General features: G+C 45.9%; 52 non-coding genes across 52 annotated transcripts; 35 read left to right on the forward strand and 17 right to left on the reverse strand.

The window, feature by feature from the left end:
• The first annotated feature begins 147 nt into the window (after positions 1 to 147).
• Trnac-gca (transfer RNA cysteine (anticodon GCA)) lies at positions 148 to 219 on the forward strand. Its single transcript has one exon. It is a non-coding gene; the product is annotated as a tRNA-Cys (tRNA).
• Positions 220 to 494: 275 nt separating this feature from the next.
• Positions 495 to 566, reverse strand: Trnaa-cgc (transfer RNA alanine (anticodon CGC)). The gene has a single exon. It is a non-coding gene; the product is annotated as a tRNA-Ala (tRNA).
• Positions 567 to 684: 118 nt separating this feature from the next.
• On the forward strand, positions 685 to 756 carry Trnaw-cca (transfer RNA tryptophan (anticodon CCA)). Its single transcript has one exon. It is a non-coding gene; the product is annotated as a tRNA-Trp (tRNA).
• A 318-nt stretch (positions 757 to 1074) lies between these two features.
• Trnac-gca (transfer RNA cysteine (anticodon GCA)) lies at positions 1075 to 1146 on the forward strand. Its single transcript has one exon. It is a non-coding gene; the product is annotated as a tRNA-Cys (tRNA).
• A 275-nt stretch (positions 1147 to 1421) lies between these two features.
• On the reverse strand, positions 1422 to 1493 carry Trnaa-cgc (transfer RNA alanine (anticodon CGC)). Its single transcript has one exon. It is a non-coding gene; the product is annotated as a tRNA-Ala (tRNA).
• Positions 1494 to 1611: 118 nt separating this feature from the next.
• Positions 1612 to 1683, forward strand: Trnaw-cca (transfer RNA tryptophan (anticodon CCA)). Its single transcript has one exon. It is a non-coding gene; the product is annotated as a tRNA-Trp (tRNA).
• A 318-nt stretch (positions 1684 to 2001) lies between these two features.
• Trnac-gca (transfer RNA cysteine (anticodon GCA)) lies at positions 2002 to 2073 on the forward strand. Its single transcript has one exon. It is a non-coding gene; the product is annotated as a tRNA-Cys (tRNA).
• Positions 2074 to 2348: 275 nt separating this feature from the next.
• On the reverse strand, positions 2349 to 2420 carry Trnaa-cgc (transfer RNA alanine (anticodon CGC)). The gene has a single exon. It is a non-coding gene; the product is annotated as a tRNA-Ala (tRNA).
• A 118-nt stretch (positions 2421 to 2538) lies between these two features.
• Positions 2539 to 2610, forward strand: Trnaw-cca (transfer RNA tryptophan (anticodon CCA)). The gene has a single exon. It is a non-coding gene; the product is annotated as a tRNA-Trp (tRNA).
• A 318-nt stretch (positions 2611 to 2928) lies between these two features.
• On the forward strand, positions 2929 to 3000 carry Trnac-gca (transfer RNA cysteine (anticodon GCA)). The gene has a single exon. It is a non-coding gene; the product is annotated as a tRNA-Cys (tRNA).
• Positions 3001 to 3275: 275 nt separating this feature from the next.
• Positions 3276 to 3347, reverse strand: Trnaa-cgc (transfer RNA alanine (anticodon CGC)). The gene has a single exon. It is a non-coding gene; the product is annotated as a tRNA-Ala (tRNA).
• A 118-nt stretch (positions 3348 to 3465) lies between these two features.
• Trnaw-cca (transfer RNA tryptophan (anticodon CCA)) lies at positions 3466 to 3537 on the forward strand. Its single transcript has one exon. It is a non-coding gene; the product is annotated as a tRNA-Trp (tRNA).
• Positions 3538 to 3855: 318 nt separating this feature from the next.
• Trnac-gca (transfer RNA cysteine (anticodon GCA)) lies at positions 3856 to 3927 on the forward strand. The gene has a single exon. It is a non-coding gene; the product is annotated as a tRNA-Cys (tRNA).
• A 275-nt stretch (positions 3928 to 4202) lies between these two features.
• Positions 4203 to 4274, reverse strand: Trnaa-cgc (transfer RNA alanine (anticodon CGC)). The gene has a single exon. It is a non-coding gene; the product is annotated as a tRNA-Ala (tRNA).
• Positions 4275 to 4392: 118 nt separating this feature from the next.
• Trnaw-cca (transfer RNA tryptophan (anticodon CCA)) lies at positions 4393 to 4464 on the forward strand. The gene has a single exon. It is a non-coding gene; the product is annotated as a tRNA-Trp (tRNA).
• Positions 4465 to 4782: 318 nt separating this feature from the next.
• Positions 4783 to 4854, forward strand: Trnac-gca (transfer RNA cysteine (anticodon GCA)). Its single transcript has one exon. It is a non-coding gene; the product is annotated as a tRNA-Cys (tRNA).
• Positions 4855 to 5129: 275 nt separating this feature from the next.
• On the reverse strand, positions 5130 to 5201 carry Trnaa-cgc (transfer RNA alanine (anticodon CGC)). The gene has a single exon. It is a non-coding gene; the product is annotated as a tRNA-Ala (tRNA).
• A 118-nt stretch (positions 5202 to 5319) lies between these two features.
• Positions 5320 to 5391, forward strand: Trnaw-cca (transfer RNA tryptophan (anticodon CCA)). The gene has a single exon. It is a non-coding gene; the product is annotated as a tRNA-Trp (tRNA).
• A 318-nt stretch (positions 5392 to 5709) lies between these two features.
• Positions 5710 to 5781, forward strand: Trnac-gca (transfer RNA cysteine (anticodon GCA)). The gene has a single exon. It is a non-coding gene; the product is annotated as a tRNA-Cys (tRNA).
• A 275-nt stretch (positions 5782 to 6056) lies between these two features.
• Trnaa-cgc (transfer RNA alanine (anticodon CGC)) lies at positions 6057 to 6128 on the reverse strand. Its single transcript has one exon. It is a non-coding gene; the product is annotated as a tRNA-Ala (tRNA).
• A 118-nt stretch (positions 6129 to 6246) lies between these two features.
• Trnaw-cca (transfer RNA tryptophan (anticodon CCA)) lies at positions 6247 to 6318 on the forward strand. Its single transcript has one exon. It is a non-coding gene; the product is annotated as a tRNA-Trp (tRNA).
• A 318-nt stretch (positions 6319 to 6636) lies between these two features.
• Positions 6637 to 6708, forward strand: Trnac-gca (transfer RNA cysteine (anticodon GCA)). The gene has a single exon. It is a non-coding gene; the product is annotated as a tRNA-Cys (tRNA).
• A 275-nt stretch (positions 6709 to 6983) lies between these two features.
• On the reverse strand, positions 6984 to 7055 carry Trnaa-cgc (transfer RNA alanine (anticodon CGC)). Its single transcript has one exon. It is a non-coding gene; the product is annotated as a tRNA-Ala (tRNA).
• Positions 7056 to 7173: 118 nt separating this feature from the next.
• Positions 7174 to 7245, forward strand: Trnaw-cca (transfer RNA tryptophan (anticodon CCA)). The gene has a single exon. It is a non-coding gene; the product is annotated as a tRNA-Trp (tRNA).
• A 318-nt stretch (positions 7246 to 7563) lies between these two features.
• Trnac-gca (transfer RNA cysteine (anticodon GCA)) lies at positions 7564 to 7635 on the forward strand. The gene has a single exon. It is a non-coding gene; the product is annotated as a tRNA-Cys (tRNA).
• A 275-nt stretch (positions 7636 to 7910) lies between these two features.
• On the reverse strand, positions 7911 to 7982 carry Trnaa-cgc (transfer RNA alanine (anticodon CGC)). Its single transcript has one exon. It is a non-coding gene; the product is annotated as a tRNA-Ala (tRNA).
• A 118-nt stretch (positions 7983 to 8100) lies between these two features.
• Positions 8101 to 8172, forward strand: Trnaw-cca (transfer RNA tryptophan (anticodon CCA)). The gene has a single exon. It is a non-coding gene; the product is annotated as a tRNA-Trp (tRNA).
• Positions 8173 to 8490: 318 nt separating this feature from the next.
• Trnac-gca (transfer RNA cysteine (anticodon GCA)) lies at positions 8491 to 8562 on the forward strand. Its single transcript has one exon. It is a non-coding gene; the product is annotated as a tRNA-Cys (tRNA).
• A 275-nt stretch (positions 8563 to 8837) lies between these two features.
• Positions 8838 to 8909, reverse strand: Trnaa-cgc (transfer RNA alanine (anticodon CGC)). The gene has a single exon. It is a non-coding gene; the product is annotated as a tRNA-Ala (tRNA).
• A 118-nt stretch (positions 8910 to 9027) lies between these two features.
• Positions 9028 to 9099, forward strand: Trnaw-cca (transfer RNA tryptophan (anticodon CCA)). The gene has a single exon. It is a non-coding gene; the product is annotated as a tRNA-Trp (tRNA).
• A 318-nt stretch (positions 9100 to 9417) lies between these two features.
• Positions 9418 to 9489, forward strand: Trnac-gca (transfer RNA cysteine (anticodon GCA)). Its single transcript has one exon. It is a non-coding gene; the product is annotated as a tRNA-Cys (tRNA).
• A 275-nt stretch (positions 9490 to 9764) lies between these two features.
• Trnaa-cgc (transfer RNA alanine (anticodon CGC)) lies at positions 9765 to 9836 on the reverse strand. Its single transcript has one exon. It is a non-coding gene; the product is annotated as a tRNA-Ala (tRNA).
• A 118-nt stretch (positions 9837 to 9954) lies between these two features.
• Positions 9955 to 10026, forward strand: Trnaw-cca (transfer RNA tryptophan (anticodon CCA)). Its single transcript has one exon. It is a non-coding gene; the product is annotated as a tRNA-Trp (tRNA).
• Positions 10027 to 10344: 318 nt separating this feature from the next.
• On the forward strand, positions 10345 to 10416 carry Trnac-gca (transfer RNA cysteine (anticodon GCA)). Its single transcript has one exon. It is a non-coding gene; the product is annotated as a tRNA-Cys (tRNA).
• Positions 10417 to 10691: 275 nt separating this feature from the next.
• Positions 10692 to 10763, reverse strand: Trnaa-cgc (transfer RNA alanine (anticodon CGC)). Its single transcript has one exon. It is a non-coding gene; the product is annotated as a tRNA-Ala (tRNA).
• A 118-nt stretch (positions 10764 to 10881) lies between these two features.
• On the forward strand, positions 10882 to 10953 carry Trnaw-cca (transfer RNA tryptophan (anticodon CCA)). The gene has a single exon. It is a non-coding gene; the product is annotated as a tRNA-Trp (tRNA).
• A 318-nt stretch (positions 10954 to 11271) lies between these two features.
• Positions 11272 to 11343, forward strand: Trnac-gca (transfer RNA cysteine (anticodon GCA)). The gene has a single exon. It is a non-coding gene; the product is annotated as a tRNA-Cys (tRNA).
• Positions 11344 to 11618: 275 nt separating this feature from the next.
• Positions 11619 to 11690, reverse strand: Trnaa-cgc (transfer RNA alanine (anticodon CGC)). Its single transcript has one exon. It is a non-coding gene; the product is annotated as a tRNA-Ala (tRNA).
• A 118-nt stretch (positions 11691 to 11808) lies between these two features.
• Positions 11809 to 11880, forward strand: Trnaw-cca (transfer RNA tryptophan (anticodon CCA)). Its single transcript has one exon. It is a non-coding gene; the product is annotated as a tRNA-Trp (tRNA).
• A 318-nt stretch (positions 11881 to 12198) lies between these two features.
• Positions 12199 to 12270, forward strand: Trnac-gca (transfer RNA cysteine (anticodon GCA)). Its single transcript has one exon. It is a non-coding gene; the product is annotated as a tRNA-Cys (tRNA).
• Positions 12271 to 12545: 275 nt separating this feature from the next.
• Trnaa-cgc (transfer RNA alanine (anticodon CGC)) lies at positions 12546 to 12617 on the reverse strand. Its single transcript has one exon. It is a non-coding gene; the product is annotated as a tRNA-Ala (tRNA).
• A 118-nt stretch (positions 12618 to 12735) lies between these two features.
• On the forward strand, positions 12736 to 12807 carry Trnaw-cca (transfer RNA tryptophan (anticodon CCA)). Its single transcript has one exon. It is a non-coding gene; the product is annotated as a tRNA-Trp (tRNA).
• A 318-nt stretch (positions 12808 to 13125) lies between these two features.
• On the forward strand, positions 13126 to 13197 carry Trnac-gca (transfer RNA cysteine (anticodon GCA)). Its single transcript has one exon. It is a non-coding gene; the product is annotated as a tRNA-Cys (tRNA).
• Positions 13198 to 13472: 275 nt separating this feature from the next.
• On the reverse strand, positions 13473 to 13544 carry Trnaa-cgc (transfer RNA alanine (anticodon CGC)). Its single transcript has one exon. It is a non-coding gene; the product is annotated as a tRNA-Ala (tRNA).
• A 118-nt stretch (positions 13545 to 13662) lies between these two features.
• Trnaw-cca (transfer RNA tryptophan (anticodon CCA)) lies at positions 13663 to 13734 on the forward strand. Its single transcript has one exon. It is a non-coding gene; the product is annotated as a tRNA-Trp (tRNA).
• Positions 13735 to 14052: 318 nt separating this feature from the next.
• Trnac-gca (transfer RNA cysteine (anticodon GCA)) lies at positions 14053 to 14124 on the forward strand. The gene has a single exon. It is a non-coding gene; the product is annotated as a tRNA-Cys (tRNA).
• A 275-nt stretch (positions 14125 to 14399) lies between these two features.
• Trnaa-cgc (transfer RNA alanine (anticodon CGC)) lies at positions 14400 to 14471 on the reverse strand. The gene has a single exon. It is a non-coding gene; the product is annotated as a tRNA-Ala (tRNA).
• Positions 14472 to 14589: 118 nt separating this feature from the next.
• Trnaw-cca (transfer RNA tryptophan (anticodon CCA)) lies at positions 14590 to 14661 on the forward strand. Its single transcript has one exon. It is a non-coding gene; the product is annotated as a tRNA-Trp (tRNA).
• A 318-nt stretch (positions 14662 to 14979) lies between these two features.
• Trnac-gca (transfer RNA cysteine (anticodon GCA)) lies at positions 14980 to 15051 on the forward strand. The gene has a single exon. It is a non-coding gene; the product is annotated as a tRNA-Cys (tRNA).
• A 275-nt stretch (positions 15052 to 15326) lies between these two features.
• Positions 15327 to 15398, reverse strand: Trnaa-cgc (transfer RNA alanine (anticodon CGC)). Its single transcript has one exon. It is a non-coding gene; the product is annotated as a tRNA-Ala (tRNA).
• A 118-nt stretch (positions 15399 to 15516) lies between these two features.
• On the forward strand, positions 15517 to 15588 carry Trnaw-cca (transfer RNA tryptophan (anticodon CCA)). Its single transcript has one exon. It is a non-coding gene; the product is annotated as a tRNA-Trp (tRNA).
• A 318-nt stretch (positions 15589 to 15906) lies between these two features.
• On the forward strand, positions 15907 to 15978 carry Trnac-gca (transfer RNA cysteine (anticodon GCA)). Its single transcript has one exon. It is a non-coding gene; the product is annotated as a tRNA-Cys (tRNA).
• Positions 15979 to 16178: the final 200 nt, after the last annotated feature.

The following is a 16178-nucleotide window of genomic DNA, read 5'->3' on the forward strand; positions in this document are numbered from 1 at the left end:
TGTCTAGTATTTTTGATATTTATATCGTTTAACGCTAATATATAACTGAGAGATAATGATTACGCAATATTTTGCTCGATTAGACGTCTTTAGCCAGGCAGAGTATAATATTTTTCCTTAAGTTATGGGAATAGAAAGATCGTGAAAGGGGGTATAGCTCAGTCGTAGAGCATTCGACTGCAGATCGAGAGGTCCCCGGTTCAATCCCGGGTGCCCCCTTCATTTTTCAGTATCTCGAAAAAACAAATGACGGTTGTCGCGGTGAGTTGCAAATAACATGTTTCAGATGCACTCCGCACGCCATACCGAAGGCTTTGGAGCAACATTTCAATGGGGGGATCGCAGCCCAGGCTCTTGCAGGTCATCGTCCTCCCGCCATGCGGTCGAACTGTACGAAATCCACTTGCTTGGGGGAAGAATCTTGTACACTGAATTTTATAGAATATGGTGATAGGCAAAAGTTTTCGTGTACTGCTGCACGGAGAAACAAAAATTGGAGGAGCTGGGATTTGAACCCAGGACTTTCTGCATGCGAAGCAGACACTCTACCACTGAGTTACACCCCCGCCAGAGCAACTACATCTGGGACGAGTCTCTCGTGGATCCTACTGTCATTATTTCTTAGGTTTGAACGGTACAGTAAGTGTTCGAGGAACCTATTCATGACAAGACCTCAGCAGCGTCGACTCCGTGGCGCAACGGTAGCGCGTCTGACTCCAGATCAGAAGGTTGCGTGTTCAAATCACGTCGGGGTCACAGTGAAATTTTCGTTTACGAAAGCCATAGGCGAGTATGTCAGTTTAATCAGATACCAAACGATTACAGAGAACGGACGAACAGAACTTGCTTGAAAAAAGCTACTAGTGCAATTTTCGCGTTCTGACATTAAAGTGTAGGCGCCGACTCACACTTTCTCCAGGCGCGAACTGTCTAGTATTTTTGATATTTATATCGTTTAACGCTAATATATAACTGAGAGATAATGATTACGCAATATTTTGCTCGATTAGACGTCTTTAGCCAGGCAGAGTATAATATTTTTCCTTAAGTTATGGGAATAGAAAGATCGTGAAAGGGGGTATAGCTCAGTCGTAGAGCATTCGACTGCAGATCGAGAGGTCCCCGGTTCAATCCCGGGTGCCCCCTTCATTTTTCAGTATCTCGAAAAAACAAATGACGGTTGTCGCGGTGAGTTGCAAATAACATGTTTCAGATGCACTCCGCACGCCATACCGAAGGCTTTGGAGCAACATTTCAATGGGGGGATCGCAGCCCAGGCTCTTGCAGGTCATCGTCCTCCCGCCATGCGGTCGAACTGTACGAAATCCACTTGCTTGGGGGAAGAATCTTGTACACTGAATTTTATAGAATATGGTGATAGGCAAAAGTTTTCGTGTACTGCTGCACGGAGAAACAAAAATTGGAGGAGCTGGGATTTGAACCCAGGACTTTCTGCATGCGAAGCAGACACTCTACCACTGAGTTACACCCCCGCCAGAGCAACTACATCTGGGACGAGTCTCTCGTGGATCCTACTGTCATTATTTCTTAGGTTTGAACGGTACAGTAAGTGTTCGAGGAACCTATTCATGACAAGACCTCAGCAGCGTCGACTCCGTGGCGCAACGGTAGCGCGTCTGACTCCAGATCAGAAGGTTGCGTGTTCAAATCACGTCGGGGTCACAGTGAAATTTTCGTTTACGAAAGCCATAGGCGAGTATGTCAGTTTAATCAGATACCAAACGATTACAGAGAACGGACGAACAGAACTTGCTTGAAAAAAGCTACTAGTGCAATTTTCGCGTTCTGACATTAAAGTGTAGGCGCCGACTCACACTTTCTCCAGGCGCGAACTGTCTAGTAATTTTGATATTTATATCGTTTAACGCTAATATATAACTGAGAGATAATGATTACGCAATATTTTGCTCGATTAGACGTCTTTAGCCAGGCAGAGTATAATATTTTTCCTTAAGTTATGGGAATAGAAAGATCGTGAAAGGGGGTATAGCTCAGTCGTAGAGCATTCGACTGCAGATCGAGAGGTCCCCGGTTCAATCCCGGGTGCCCCCTTCATTTTTCAGTATCTCGAAAAAACAAATGACGGTTGTCGCGGTGAGTTGCAAATAACATGTTTCAGATGCACTCCGCACGCCATACCGAAGGCTTTGGAGCAACATTTCAATGGGGGGATCGCAGCCCAGGCTCTTGCAGGTCATCGTCCTCCCGCCATGCGGTCGAACTGTACGAAATCCACTTGCTTGGGGGAAGAATCTTGTACACTGAATTTTATAGAATATGGTGATAGGCAAAAGTTTTCGTGTACTGCTGCACGGAGAAACAAAAATTGGAGGAGCTGGGATTTGAACCCAGGACTTTCTGCATGCGAAGCAGACACTCTACCACTGAGTTACACCCCCGCCAGAGCAACTACATCTGGGACGAGTCTCTCGTGGATCCTACTGTCATTATTTCTTAGGTTTGAACGGTACAGTAAGTGTTCGAGGAACCTATTCATGACAAGACCTCAGCAGCGTCGACTCCGTGGCGCAACGGTAGCGCGTCTGACTCCAGATCAGAAGGTTGCGTGTTCAAATCACGTCGGGGTCACAGTGAAATTTTCGTTTACGAAAGCCATAGGCGAGTATGTCAGTTTAATCAGATACCAAACGATTACAGAGAACGGACGAACAGAACTTGCTTGAAAAAAGCTACTAGTGCAATTTTCGCGTTCTGACATTAAAGTGTAGGCGCCGACTCACACTTTCTCCAGGCGCGAACTGTCTAGTATTTTTGATATTTATATCGTTTAACGCTAATATATAACTGAGAGATAATGATTACGCAATATTTTGCTCGATTAGACGTCTTTAGCCAGGCAGAGTATAATATTTTTCCTTAAGTTATGGGAATAGAAAGATCGTGAAAGGGGGTATAGCTCAGTCGTAGAGCATTCGACTGCAGATCGAGAGGTCCCCGGTTCAATCCCGGGTGCCCCCTTCATTTTTCAGTATCTCGAAAAAACAAATGACGGTTGTCGCGGTGAGTTGCAAATAACATGTTTCAGATGCACTCCGCACGCCATACCGAAGGCTTTGGAGCAACATTTCAATGGGGGGATCGCAGCCCAGGCTCTTGCAGGTCATCGTCCTCCCGCCATGCGGTCGAACTGTACGAAATCCACTTGCTTGGGGGAAGAATCTTGTACACTGAATTTTATAGAATATGGTGATAGGCAAAAGTTTTCGTGTACTGCTGCACGGAGAAACAAAAATTGGAGGAGCTGGGATTTGAACCCAGGACTTTCTGCATGCGAAGCAGACACTCTACCACTGAGTTACACCCCCGCCAGAGCAACTACATCTGGGACGAGTCTCTCGTGGATCCTACTGTCATTATTTCTTAGGTTTGAACGGTACAGTAAGTGTTCGAGGAACCTATTCATGACAAGACCTCAGCAGCGTCGACTCCGTGGCGCAACGGTAGCGCGTCTGACTCCAGATCAGAAGGTTGCGTGTTCAAATCACGTCGGGGTCACAGTGAAATTTTCGTTTACGAAAGCCATAGGCGAGTATGTCAGTTTAATCAGATACCAAACGATTACAGAGAACGGACGAACAGAACTTGCTTGAAAAAAGCTACTAGTGCAATTTTCGCGTTCTGACATTAAAGTGTAGGCGCCGACTCACACTTTCTCCAGGCGCGAACTGTCTAGTATTTTTGATATTTATATCGTTTAACGCTAATATATAACTGAGAGATAATGATTACGCAATATTTTGCTCGATTAGACGTCTTTAGCCAGGCAGAGTATAATATTTTTCCTTAAGTTATGGGAATAGAAAGATCGTGAAAGGGGGTATAGCTCAGTCGTAGAGCATTCGACTGCAGATCGAGAGGTCCCCGGTTCAATCCCGGGTGCCCCCTTCATTTTTCAGTATCTCGAAAAAACAAATGACGGTTGTCGCGGTGAGTTGCAAATAACATGTTTCAGATGCACTCCGCACGCCATACCGAAGGCTTTGGAGCAACATTTCAATGGGGGGATCGCAGCCCAGGCTCTTGCAGGTCATCGTCCTCCCGCCATGCGGTCGAACTGTACGAAATCCACTTGCTTGGGGGAAGAATCTTGTACACTGAATTTTATAGAATATGGTGATAGGCAAAAGTTTTCGTGTACTGCTGCACGGAGAAACAAAAATTGGAGGAGCTGGGATTTGAACCCAGGACTTTCTGCATGCGAAGCAGACACTCTACCACTGAGTTACACCCCCGCCAGAGCAACTACATCTGGGACGAGTCTCTCGTGGATCCTACTGTCATTATTTCTTAGGTTTGAACGGTACAGTAAGTGTTCGAGGAACCTATTCATGACAAGACCTCAGCAGCGTCGACTCCGTGGCGCAACGGTAGCGCGTCTGACTCCAGATCAGAAGGTTGCGTGTTCAAATCACGTCGGGGTCACAGTGAAATTTTCGTTTACGAAAGCCATAGGCGAGTATGTCAGTTTAATCAGATACCAAACGATTACAGAGAACGGACGAACAGAACTTGCTTGAAAAAAGCTACTAGTGCAATTTTCGCGTTCTGACATTAAAGTGTAGGCGCCGACTCACACTTTCTCCAGGCGCGAACTGTCTAGTATTTTTGATATTTATATCGTTTAACGCTAATATATAACTGAGAGATAATGATTACGCAATATTTTGCTCGATTAGACGTCTTTAGCCAGGCAGAGTATAATATTTTTCCTTAAGTTATGGGAATAGAATGATCGTGAAAGGGGGTATAGCTCAGTCGTAGAGCATTCGACTGCAGATCGAGAGGTCCCCGGTTCAATCCCGGGTGCCCCCTTCATTTTTCAGTATCTCGAAAAAACAAATGACGGTTGTCGCGGTGAGTTGCAAATAACATGTTTCAGATGCACTCCGCACGCCATACCGAAGGCTTTGGAGCAACATTTCAATGGGGGGATCGCAGCCCAGGCTCTTGCAGGTCATCGTCCTCCCGCCATGCGGTCGAACTGTACGAAATCCACTTGCTTGGGGGAAGAATCTTGTACACTGAATTTTATAGAATATGGTGATAGGCAAAAGTTTTCGTGTACTGCTGCACGGAGAAACAAAAATTGGAGGAGCTGGGATTTGAACCCAGGACTTTCTGCATGCGAAGCAGACACTCTACCACTGAGTTACACCCCCGCCAGAGCCACTACATCTGGGACGAGTCTCTCGTGGATCCTACTGTCATTATTTCTTAGGTTTGAACGGTACAGTAAGTGTTCGAGGAACCTATTCATGACAAGACCTCAGCAGCGTCGACTCCGTGGCGCAACGGTAGCGCGTCTGACTCCAGATCAGAAGGTTGCGTGTTCAAATCACGTCGGGGTCACAGTGAAATTTTCGTTTACGAAAGCCATAGGCGAGTATGTCAGTTTAATCAGATACCAAACGATTACAGAGAACGGACGAACAGAACTTGCTTGAAAAAAGCTACTAGTGCAATTTTCGCGTTCTGACATTAAAGTGTAGGCGCCGACTCACACTTTCTCCAGGCGCGAACTGTCTAGTATTTTTGATATTTATATCGTTTAACGCTAATATATAACTGAGAGATAATGATTACGCAATATTTTGCTCGATTAGACGTCTTTAGCCAGGCAGAGTATAATATTTTTCCTTAAGTTATGGGAATAGAAAGATCGTGAAAGGGGGTATAGCTCAGTCGTAGAGCATTCGACTGCAGATCGAGAGGTCCCCGGTTCAATCCCGGGTGCCCCCTTCATTTTTCAGTATCTCGAAAAAACAAATGACGGTTGTCGCGGTGAGTTGCAAATAACATGTTTCAGATGCACTCCGCACGCCATACCGAAGGCTTTGGAGCAACATTTCAATGGGGGGATCGCAGCCCAGGCTCTTGCAGGTCATCGTCCTCCCGCCATGCGGTCGAACTGTACGAAATCCACTTGCTTGGGGGAAGAATCTTGTACACTGAATTTTATAGAATATGGTGATAGGCAAAAGTTTTCGTGTACTGCTGCACGGAGAAACAAAAATTGGAGGAGCTGGGATTTGAACCCAGGACTTTCTGCATGCGAAGCAGACACTCTACCACTGAGTTACACCCCCGCCAGAGCAACTACATCTGGGACGAGTCTCTCGTGGATCCTACTGTCATTATTTCTTAGGTTTGAACGGTACAGTAAGTGTTCGAGGAACCTATTCATGACAAGACCTCAGCAGCGTCGACTCCGTGGCGCAACGGTAGCGCGTCTGACTCCAGATCAGAAGGTTGCGTGTTCAAATCACGTCGGGGTCACAGTGAAATTTTCGTTTACGAAAGCCATAGGCGAGTATGTCAGTTTAATCAGATACCAAACGATTACAGAGAACGGACGAACAGAACTTGCTTGAAAAAAGCTACTAGTGCAATTTTCGCGTTCTGACATTAAAGTGTAGGCGCCGACTCACACTTTCTCCAGGCGCGAACTGTCTAGTATTTTTGATATTTATATCGTTTAACGCTAATATATAACTGAGAGATAATGATTACGCAATATTTTGCTCGATTAGACGTCTTTAGCCAGGCAGAGTATAATATTTTTCCTTAAGTTATGGGAATAGAAAGATCGTGAAAGGGGGTATAGCTCAGTCGTAGAGCATTCGACTGCAGATCGAGAGGTCCCCGGTTCAATCCCGGGTGCCCCCTTCATTTTTCAGTATCTCGAAAAAACAAATGACGGTTGTCGCGGTGAGTTGCAAATAACATGTTTCAGATGCACTCCGCACGCCATACCGAAGGCTTTGGAGCAACATTTCAATGGGGGGATCGCAGCCCAGGCTCTTGCAGGTCATCGTCCTCCCGCCATGCGGTCGAACTGTACGAAATCCACTTGCTTGGGGGAAGAATCTTGTACACTGAATTTTATAGAATATGGTGATAGGCAAAAGTTTTCGTGTACTGCTGCACGGAGAAACAAAAATTGGAGGAGCTGGGATTTGAACCCAGGACTTTCTGCATGCGAAGCAGACACTCTACCACTGAGTTACACCCCCGCCAGAGCAACTACATCTGGGACGAGTCTCTCGTGGATCCTACTGTCATTATTTCTTAGGTTTGAACGGTACAGTAAGTGTTCGAGGAACCTATTCATGACAAGACCTCAGCAGCGTCGACTCCGTGGCGCAACGGTAGCGCGTCTGACTCCAGATCAGAAGGTTGCGTGTTCAAATCACGTCGGGGTCACAGTGAAATTTTCGTTTACGAAAGCCATAGGCGAGTATGTCAGTTTAATCAGATACCAAACGATTACAGAGAACGGACGAACAGAACTTGCTTGAAAAAAGCTACTAGTGCAATTTTCGCGTTCTGACATTAAAGTGTAGGCGCCGACTCACACTTTCTCCAGGCGCGAACTGTCTAGTATTTTTGATATTTATATCGTTTAACGCTAATATATAACTGAGAGATAATGATTACGCAATATTTTGCTCGATTAGACGTCTTTAGCCAGGCAGAGTATAATATTTTTCCTTAAGTTATGGGAATAGAAAGATCGTGAAAGGGGGTATAGCTCAGTCGTAGAGCATTCGACTGCAGATCGAGAGGTCCCCGGTTCAATCCCGGGTGCCCCCTTCATTTTTCAGTATCTCGAAAAAACAAATGACGGTTGTCGCGGTGAGTTGCAAATAACATGTTTCAGATGCACTCCGCACGCCATACCGAAGGCTTTGGAGCAACATTTCAATGGGGGGATCGCAGCCCAGGCTCTTGCAGGTCATCGTCCTCCCGCCATGCGGTCGAACTGTACGAAATCCACTTGCTTGGGGGAAGAATCTTGTACACTGAATTTTATAGAATATGGTGATAGGCAAAAGTTTTCGTGTACTGCTGCACGGAGAAACAAAAATTGGAGGAGCTGGGATTTGAACCCAGGACTTTCTGCATGCGAAGCAGACACTCTACCACTGAGTTACACCCCCGCCAGAGCAACTACATCTGGGACGAGTCTCTCGTGGATCCTACTGTCATTATTTCTTAGGTTTGAACGGTACAGTAAGTGTTCGAGGAACCTATTCATGACAAGACCTCAGCAGCGTCGACTCCGTGGCGCAACGGTAGCGCGTCTGACTCCAGATCAGAAGGTTGCGTGTTCAAATCACGTCGGGGTCACAGTGAAATTTTCGTTTACGAAAGCCATAGGCGAGTATGTCAGTTTAATCAGATACCAAACGATTACAGAGAACGGACGAACAGAACTTGCTTGAAAAAAGCTACTAGTGCAATTTTCGCGTTCTGACATTAAAGTGTAGGCGCCGACTCACACTTTCTCCAGGCGCGAACTGTCTAGTATTTTTGATATTTATATCGTTTAACGCTAATATATAACTGAGAGATAATGATTACGCAATATTTTGCTCGATTAGACGTCTTTAGCCAGGCAGAGTATAATATTTTTCCTTAAGTTATGGGAATAGAAAGATCGTGAAAGGGGGTATAGCTCAGTCGTAGAGCATTCGACTGCAGATCGAGAGGTCCCCGGTTCAATCCCGGGTGCCCCCTTCATTTTTCAGTATCTCGAAAAAACAAATGACGGTTGTCGCGGTGAGTTGCAAATAACATGTTTCAGATGCACTCCGCACGCCATACCGAAGGCTTTGGAGCAACATTTCAATGGGGGGATCGCAGCCCAGGCTCTTGCAGGTCATCGTCCTCCCGCCATGCGGTCGAACTGTACGAAATCCACTTGCTTGGGGGAAGAATCTTGTACACTGAATTTTATAGAATATGGTGATAGGCAAAAGTTTTCGTGTACTGCTGCACGGAGAAACAAAAATTGGAGGAGCTGGGATTTGAACCCAGGACTTTCTGCATGCGAAGCAGACACTCTACCACTGAGTTACACCCCCGCCAGAGCAACTACATCTGGGACGAGTCTCTCGTGTATCCTACTGTCATTATTTCTTAGGTTTGAACGGTACAGTAAGTGTTCGAGGAACCTATTCATGACAAGACCTCAGCAGCGTCGACTCCGTGGCGCAACGGTAGCGCGTCTGACTCCAGATCAGAAGGTTGCGTGTTCAAATCACGTCGGGGTCACAGTGAAATTTTCGTTTACGAAAGCCATAGGCGAGTATGTCAGTTTAATCAGATACCAAACGATTACAGAGAACGGACGAACAGAACTTGCTTGAAAAAAGCTACTAGTGCAATTTTCGCGTTCTGACATTAAAGTGTAGGCGCCGACTCACACTTTCTCCAGGCGCGAACTGTCTAGTATTTTTGATATTTATATCGTTTAACGCTAATATATAACTGAGAGATAATGATTACGCAATATTTTGCTCGATTAGACGTCTTTAGCCAGGCAGAGTATAATATTTTTCCTTAAGTTATGGGAATAGAAAGATCGTGAAAGGGGGTATAGCTCAGTCGTAGAGCATTCGACTGCAGATCGAGAGGTCCCCGGTTCAATCCCGGGTGCCCCCTTCATTTTTCAGTATCTCGAAAAAACAAATGACGGTTGTCGCGGTGAGTTGCAAATAACATGTTTCAGATGCACTCCGCACGCCATACCGAAGGCTTTGGAGCAACATTTCAATGGGGGGATCGCAGCCCAGGCTCTTGCAGGTCATCGTCCTCCCGCCATGCGGTCGAACTGTACGAAATCCACTTGCTTGGGGGAAGAATCTTGTACACTGAATTTTATAGAATATGGTGATAGGCAAAAGTTTTCGTGTACTGCTGCACGGAGAAACAAAAATTGGAGGAGCTGGGATTTGAACCCAGGACTTTCTGCATGCGAAGCAGACACTCTACCACTGAGTTACACCCCCGCCGGAGCAACTACATCTGGGACGAGTCTCTCGTGGATCCTACTGTCATTATTTCTTAGGTTTGAACGGTACAGTAAGTGTTCGAGGAACCTATTCATGACAAGACCTCAGCAGCGTCGACTCCGTGGCGCAACGGTAGCGCGTCTGACTCCAGATCAGAAGGTTGCGTGTTCAAATCACGTCGGGGTCACAGTGAAATTTTCGTTTACGAAAGCCATAGGCGAGTATGTCAGTTTAATCAGATACCAAACGATTACAGAGAACGGACGAACAGAACTTGCTTGAAAAAAGCTACTAGTGCAATTTTCGCGTTCTGACATTAAAGTGTAGGCGCCGACTCACACTTTCTCCAGGCGCGAACTGTCTAGTATTTTTGATATTTATATCGTTTAACGCTAATATATAACTGAGAGATAATGATTACGCAATATTTTGCTCGATTAGACGTCTTTAGCCAGGCAGAGTATAATATTTTTCCTTAAGTTATGGGAATAGAAAGATCGTGAAAGGGGGTATAGCTCAGTCGTAGAGCATTCGACTGCAGATCGAGAGGTCCCCGGTTCAATCCCGGGTGCCCCCTTCATTTTTCAGTATCTCGAAAAAACAAATGACGGTTGTCGCGGTGAGTTGCAAATAACATGTTTCAGATGCACTCCGCACGCCATACCGAAGGCTTTGGAGCAACATTTCAATGGGGGGATCGCAGCCCAGGCTCTTGCAGGTCATCGTCCTCCCGCCATGCGGTCGAACTGTACGAAATCCACTTGCTTGGGGGAAGAATCTTGTACACTGAATTTTATAGAATATGGTGATAGGCAAAAGTTTTCGTGTACTGCTGCACGGAGAAACAAAAATTGGAGGAGCTGGGATTTGAACCCAGGACTTTCTGCATGCGAAGCAGACACTCTACCACTGAGTTACACCCCCGCCAGAGCAACTACATCTGGGACGAGTCTCTCGTGGATCCTACTGTCATTATTTCTTAGGTTTGAACGGTACAGTAAGTGTTCGAGGAACCTATTCATGACAAGACCTCAGCAGCGTCGACTCCGTGGCGCAACGGTAGCGCGTCTGACTCCAGATCAGAAGGTTGCGTGTTCAAATCACGTCGGGGTCACAGTGAAATTTTCGTTTACGAAAGCCATAGGCGAGTATGTCAGTTTAATCAGATACCAAACGATTACAGAGAACGGACGAACAGAACTTGCTTGAAAAAAGCTACTAGTGCAATTTTCGCGTTCTGACATTAAAGTGTAGGCGCCGACTCACACTTTCTCCAGGCGCGAACTGTCTAGTATTTTTGATATTTATATCGTTTAACGCTAATATATAACTGAGAGATAATGATTACGCAATATTTTGCTCGATTAGACGTCTTTAGCCAGGCAGAGTATAATATTTTTCCTTAAGTTATGGGAATAGAAAGATCGTGAAAGGGGGTATAGCTCAGTCGTAGAGCATTCGACTGCAGATCGAGAGGTCCCCGGTTCAATCCCGGGTGCCCCCTTCATTTTTCAGTATCTCGAAAAAACAAATGACGGTTGTCGCGGTGAGTTGCAAATAACATGTTTCAGATGCACTCCGCACGCCATACCGAAGGCTTTGGAGCAACATTTCAATGGGGGGATCGCAGCCCAGGCTCTTGCAGGTCATCGTCCTCCCGCCATGCGGTCGAACTGTACGAAATCCACTTGCTTGGGGGAAGAATCTTGTACACTGAATTTTATAGAATATGGTGATAGGCAAAAGTTTTCGTGTACTGCTGCACGGAGAAACAAAAATTGGAGGAGCTGGGATTTGAACCCAGGACTTTCTGCATGCGAAGCAGACACTCTACCACTGAGTTACACCCCCGCCAGAGCAACTACATCTGGGACGAGTCTCTCGTGGATCCTACTGTCATTATTTCTTAGGTTTGAACGGTACAGTAAGTGTTCGAGGAACCTATTCATGACAAGACCTCAGCAGCGTCGACTCCGTGGCGCAACGGTAGCGCGTCTGACTCCAGATCAGAAGGTTGCGTGTTCAAATCACGTCGGGGTCACAGTGAAATTTTCGTTTACGAAAGCCATAGGCGAGTATGTCAGTTTAATCAGATACCAAACGATTACAGAGAACGGACGAACAGAACTTGCTTGAAAAAAGCTACTAGTGCAATTTTCGCGTTCTGACATTAAAGTGTAGGCGCCGACTCACACTTTCTCCAGGCGCGAACTGTCTAGTATTTTTGATATTTATATCGTTTAACGCTAATATATAACTGAGAGATAATGATTACGCAATATTTTGCTCGATTAGACGTCTTTAGCCAGGCAGAGTATAATATTTTTCCTTAAGTTATGGGAATAGAAAGATCGTGAAAGGGGGTATAGCTCAGTCGTAGAGCATTCGACTGCAGATCGAGAGGTCCCCGGTTCAATCCCGGGTGCCCCCTTCATTTTTCAGTATCTCGAAAAAACAAATGACGGTTGTCGCGGTGAGTTGCAAATAACATGTTTCAGATGCACTCCGCACGCCATACCGAAGGCTTTGGAGCAACATTTCAATGGGGGGATCGCAGCCCAGGCTCTTGCAGGTCATCGTCCTCCCGCCATGCGGTCGAACTGTACGAAATCCACTTGCTTGGGGGAAGAATCTTGTACACTGAATTTTATAGAATATGGTGATAGGCAAAAGTTTTCGTGTACTGCTGCACGGAGAAACAAAAATTGGAGGAGCTGGGATTTGAACCCAGGACTTTCTGCATGCGAAGCAGACACTCTACCACTGAGTTACACCCCCGCCGGAGCAACTACATCTGGGACGAGTCTCTCGTGGATCCTACTGTCATTATTTCTTAGGTTTGAACGGTACAGTAAGTGTTCGAGGAACCTATTCATGACAAGACCTCAGCAGCGTCGACTCCGTGGCGCAACGGTAGCGCGTCTGACTCCAGATCAGAAGGTTGCGTGTTCAAATCACGTCGGGGTCACAGTGAAATTTTCGTTTACGAAAGCCATAGGCGAGTATGTCAGTTTAATCAGATACCAAACGATTACAGAGAACGGACGAACAGAACTTGCTTGAAAAAAGCTACTAGTGCAATTTTCGCGTTCTGACATTAAAGTGTAGGCGCCGACTCACACTTTCTCCAGGCGCGAACTGTCTAGTATTTTTGATATTTATATCGTTTAACGCTAATATATAACTGAGAGATAATGATTACGCAATATTTTGCTCGATTAGACGTCTTTAGCCAGGCAGAGTATAATATTTTTCCTTAAGTTATGGGAATAGAAAGATCGTGAAAGGGGGTATAGCTCAGTCGTAGAGCATTCGACTGCAGATCGAGAGGTCCCCGGTTCAATCCCGGGTGCCCCCTTCATTTTTCAGTATCTCGAAAAAACAAATGACGGTTGTCGCGGTGAGTTGCAAATAACATGTTTCAGATGCACTCCGCACGCCATACCGAAGGCTTTGGAGCAACATTTCAATGGGGGGATCGCAGCCCAGGCTCTTGCAGGTCATCGTCCTCCCGCCATGCGGTCGAACTGTACGAAATCCACTTGCTTGGGGGAAGAATCTTGTACACTGAATTTTATAGAATATGGTGATAGGCAAAAGTTTTCGTGTACTGCTGCACGGAGAAACAAAAATTGGAGGAGCTGGGATTTGAACCCAGGACTTTCTGCATGCGAAGCAGACACTCTACCACTGAGTTACACCCCCGCCAGAGCAACTACATCTGGGACGAGTCTCTCGTGGATCCTACTGTCATTATTTCTTAGGTTTGAACGGTACAGTAAGTGTTCGAGGAACCTATTCATGACAAGACCTCAGCAGCGTCGACTCCGTGGCGCAACGGTAGCGCGTCTGACTCCAGATCAGAAGGTTGCGTGTTCAAATCACGTCGGGGTCACAGTGAAATTTTCGTTTACGAAAGCCATAGGCGAGTATGTCAGTTTAATCAGATACCAAACGATTACAGAGAACGGACGAACAGAACTTGCTTGAAAAAAGCTACTAGTGCAATTTTCGCGTTCTGACATTAAAGTGTAGGCGCCGACTCACACTTTCTCCAGGCGCGAACTGTCTAGTATTTTTGATATTTATATCGTTTAACGCTAATATATAACTGAGAGATAATGATTACGCAATATTTTGCTCGATTAGACGTCTTTAGCCAGGCAGAGTATAATATTTTTCCTTAAGTTATGGGAATAGAAAGATCGTGAAAGGGGGTATAGCTCAGTCGTAGAGCATTCGACTGCAGATCGAGAGGTCCCCGGTTCAATCCCGGGTGCCCCCTTCATTTTTCAGTATCTCGAAAAAACAAATGACGGTTGTCGCGGTGAGTTGCAAATAACATGTTTCAGATGCACTCCGCACGCCATACCGAAGGCTTTGGAGCAACATTTCAATGGGGGGATCGCAGCCCAGGCTCTTGCAGGTCATCGTCCTCCCGCCATGCGGTCGAACTGTACGAAATCCACTTGCTTGGGGGAAGAATCTTGTACACTGAATTTTATAGAATATGGTGATAGGCAAAAGTTTTCGTGTACTGCTGCACGGAGAAACAAAAATTGGAGGAGCTGGGATTTGAACCCAGGACTTTCTGCATGCGAAGCAGACACTCTACCACTGAGTTACACCCCCGCCAGAGCAACTACATCTGGGACGAGTCTCTCGTGGATCCTACTGTCATTATTTCTTAGGTTTGAACGGTACAGTAAGTGTTCGAGGAACCTATTCATGACAAGACCTCAGCAGCGTCGACTCCGTGGCGCAACGGTAGCGCGTCTGACTCCAGATCAGAAGGTTGCGTGTTCAAATCACGTCGGGGTCACAGTGAAATTTTCGTTTACGAAAGCCATAGGCGAGTATGTCAGTTTAATCAGATACCAAACGATTACAGAGAACGGACGAACAGAACTTGCTTGAAAAAAGCTACTAGTGCAATTTTCGCGTTCTGACATTAAAGTGTAGGCGCCGACTCACACTTTCTCCAGGCGCGAACTGTCTAGTATTTTTGATATTTATATCGTTTAACGCTAATATATAACTGAGAGATAATGATTACGCAATATTTTGCTCGATTAGACGTCTTTAGCCAGGCAGAGTATAATATTTTTCCTTAAGTTATGGGAATAGAAAGATCGTGAAAGGGGGTATAGCTCAGTCGTAGAGCTTTCGACTGCAGATCGAGAGGTCCCCGGTTCAATCCCGGGTGCCCCCTTAATTTTTCAGTATCTCGAAAAAACAAATGACGGTTGTCGCGGTGAGTTGCAAATAACATGTTTCAGATGCACTCCGCACGCCATACCGAAGGCTTTGGAGCAACATTTCAATGGGGGGATCGCAGCCCAGGCTCTTGCAGGTCATCGTCCTCCCGCCATGCGGTCGAACTGTACGAAATCCACTTGCTTGGGGGAAGAATCTTGTACACTGAATTTTATAGAATATGGTGATAGGCAAAAGTTTTCGTGTACTGCTGCACGGAGAAACAAAAATTGGAGGAGCTGGGATTTGAACCCAGGACTTTCTGCATGCGAAGCAGACACTCTACCACTGAGTTACACCCCCGCCAGAGCAACTACATCTGGGACGAGTCTCTCGTGGATCCTACTGTCATTATTTCTTAGGTTTGAACGGTACAGTAAGTGTTCGAGGAACCTATTCATGACAAGACCTCAGCAGCGTCGACTCCGTGGCGCAACGGTAGCGCGTCTGACTCCAGATCAGAAGGTTGCGTGTTCAAATCACGTCGGGGTCACAGTGAAATTTTCGTTTACGAAAGCCATAGGCGAGTATGTCAGTTTAATCAGATACCAAACGATTACAGAGAACGGACGAACAGAACTTGCTTGAAAAAAGCTACTAGTGCAATTTTCGCGTTCTGACATTAAAGTGTAGGCGCCGACTCACACTTTCTCCAGGCGCGAACTGTCTAGTATTTTTGATATTTATATCGTTTAACGCTAATATATAACTGAGAGATAATGATTACGCAATATTTTGCTCGATTAGACGTCTTTAGCCAGGCAGAGTATAATATTTTTCCTTAAGTTATGGGAATAGAAAGATCGTGAAAGGGGGTATAGCTCAGTCGTAGAGCATTCGACTGCAGATCGAGAGGTCCCCGGTTCAATCCCGGGTGCCCCCTTCATTTTTCAGTATCTCGAAAAAACAAATGACGGTTGTCGCGGTGAGTTGCAAATAACATGTTTCAGATGCACTCCGCACGCCATACCGAAGGCTTTGGAGCAACATTTCAATGGGGGGATCGCAGCCCAGGCTCTTGCAGGTCATCGTCCTCCCGCCATGCGGTCGAACTGTACGAAATCCACTTGCTTGGGGGAAGAA

Source organism: Schistocerca nitens, chromosome 4, assembly GCF_023898315.1.
Source record: "Schistocerca nitens isolate TAMUIC-IGC-003100 chromosome 4, iqSchNite1.1, whole genome shotgun sequence".
Classification (NCBI taxonomy): Eukaryota; Metazoa; Arthropoda; class Insecta; order Orthoptera; family Acrididae; genus Schistocerca; species Schistocerca nitens.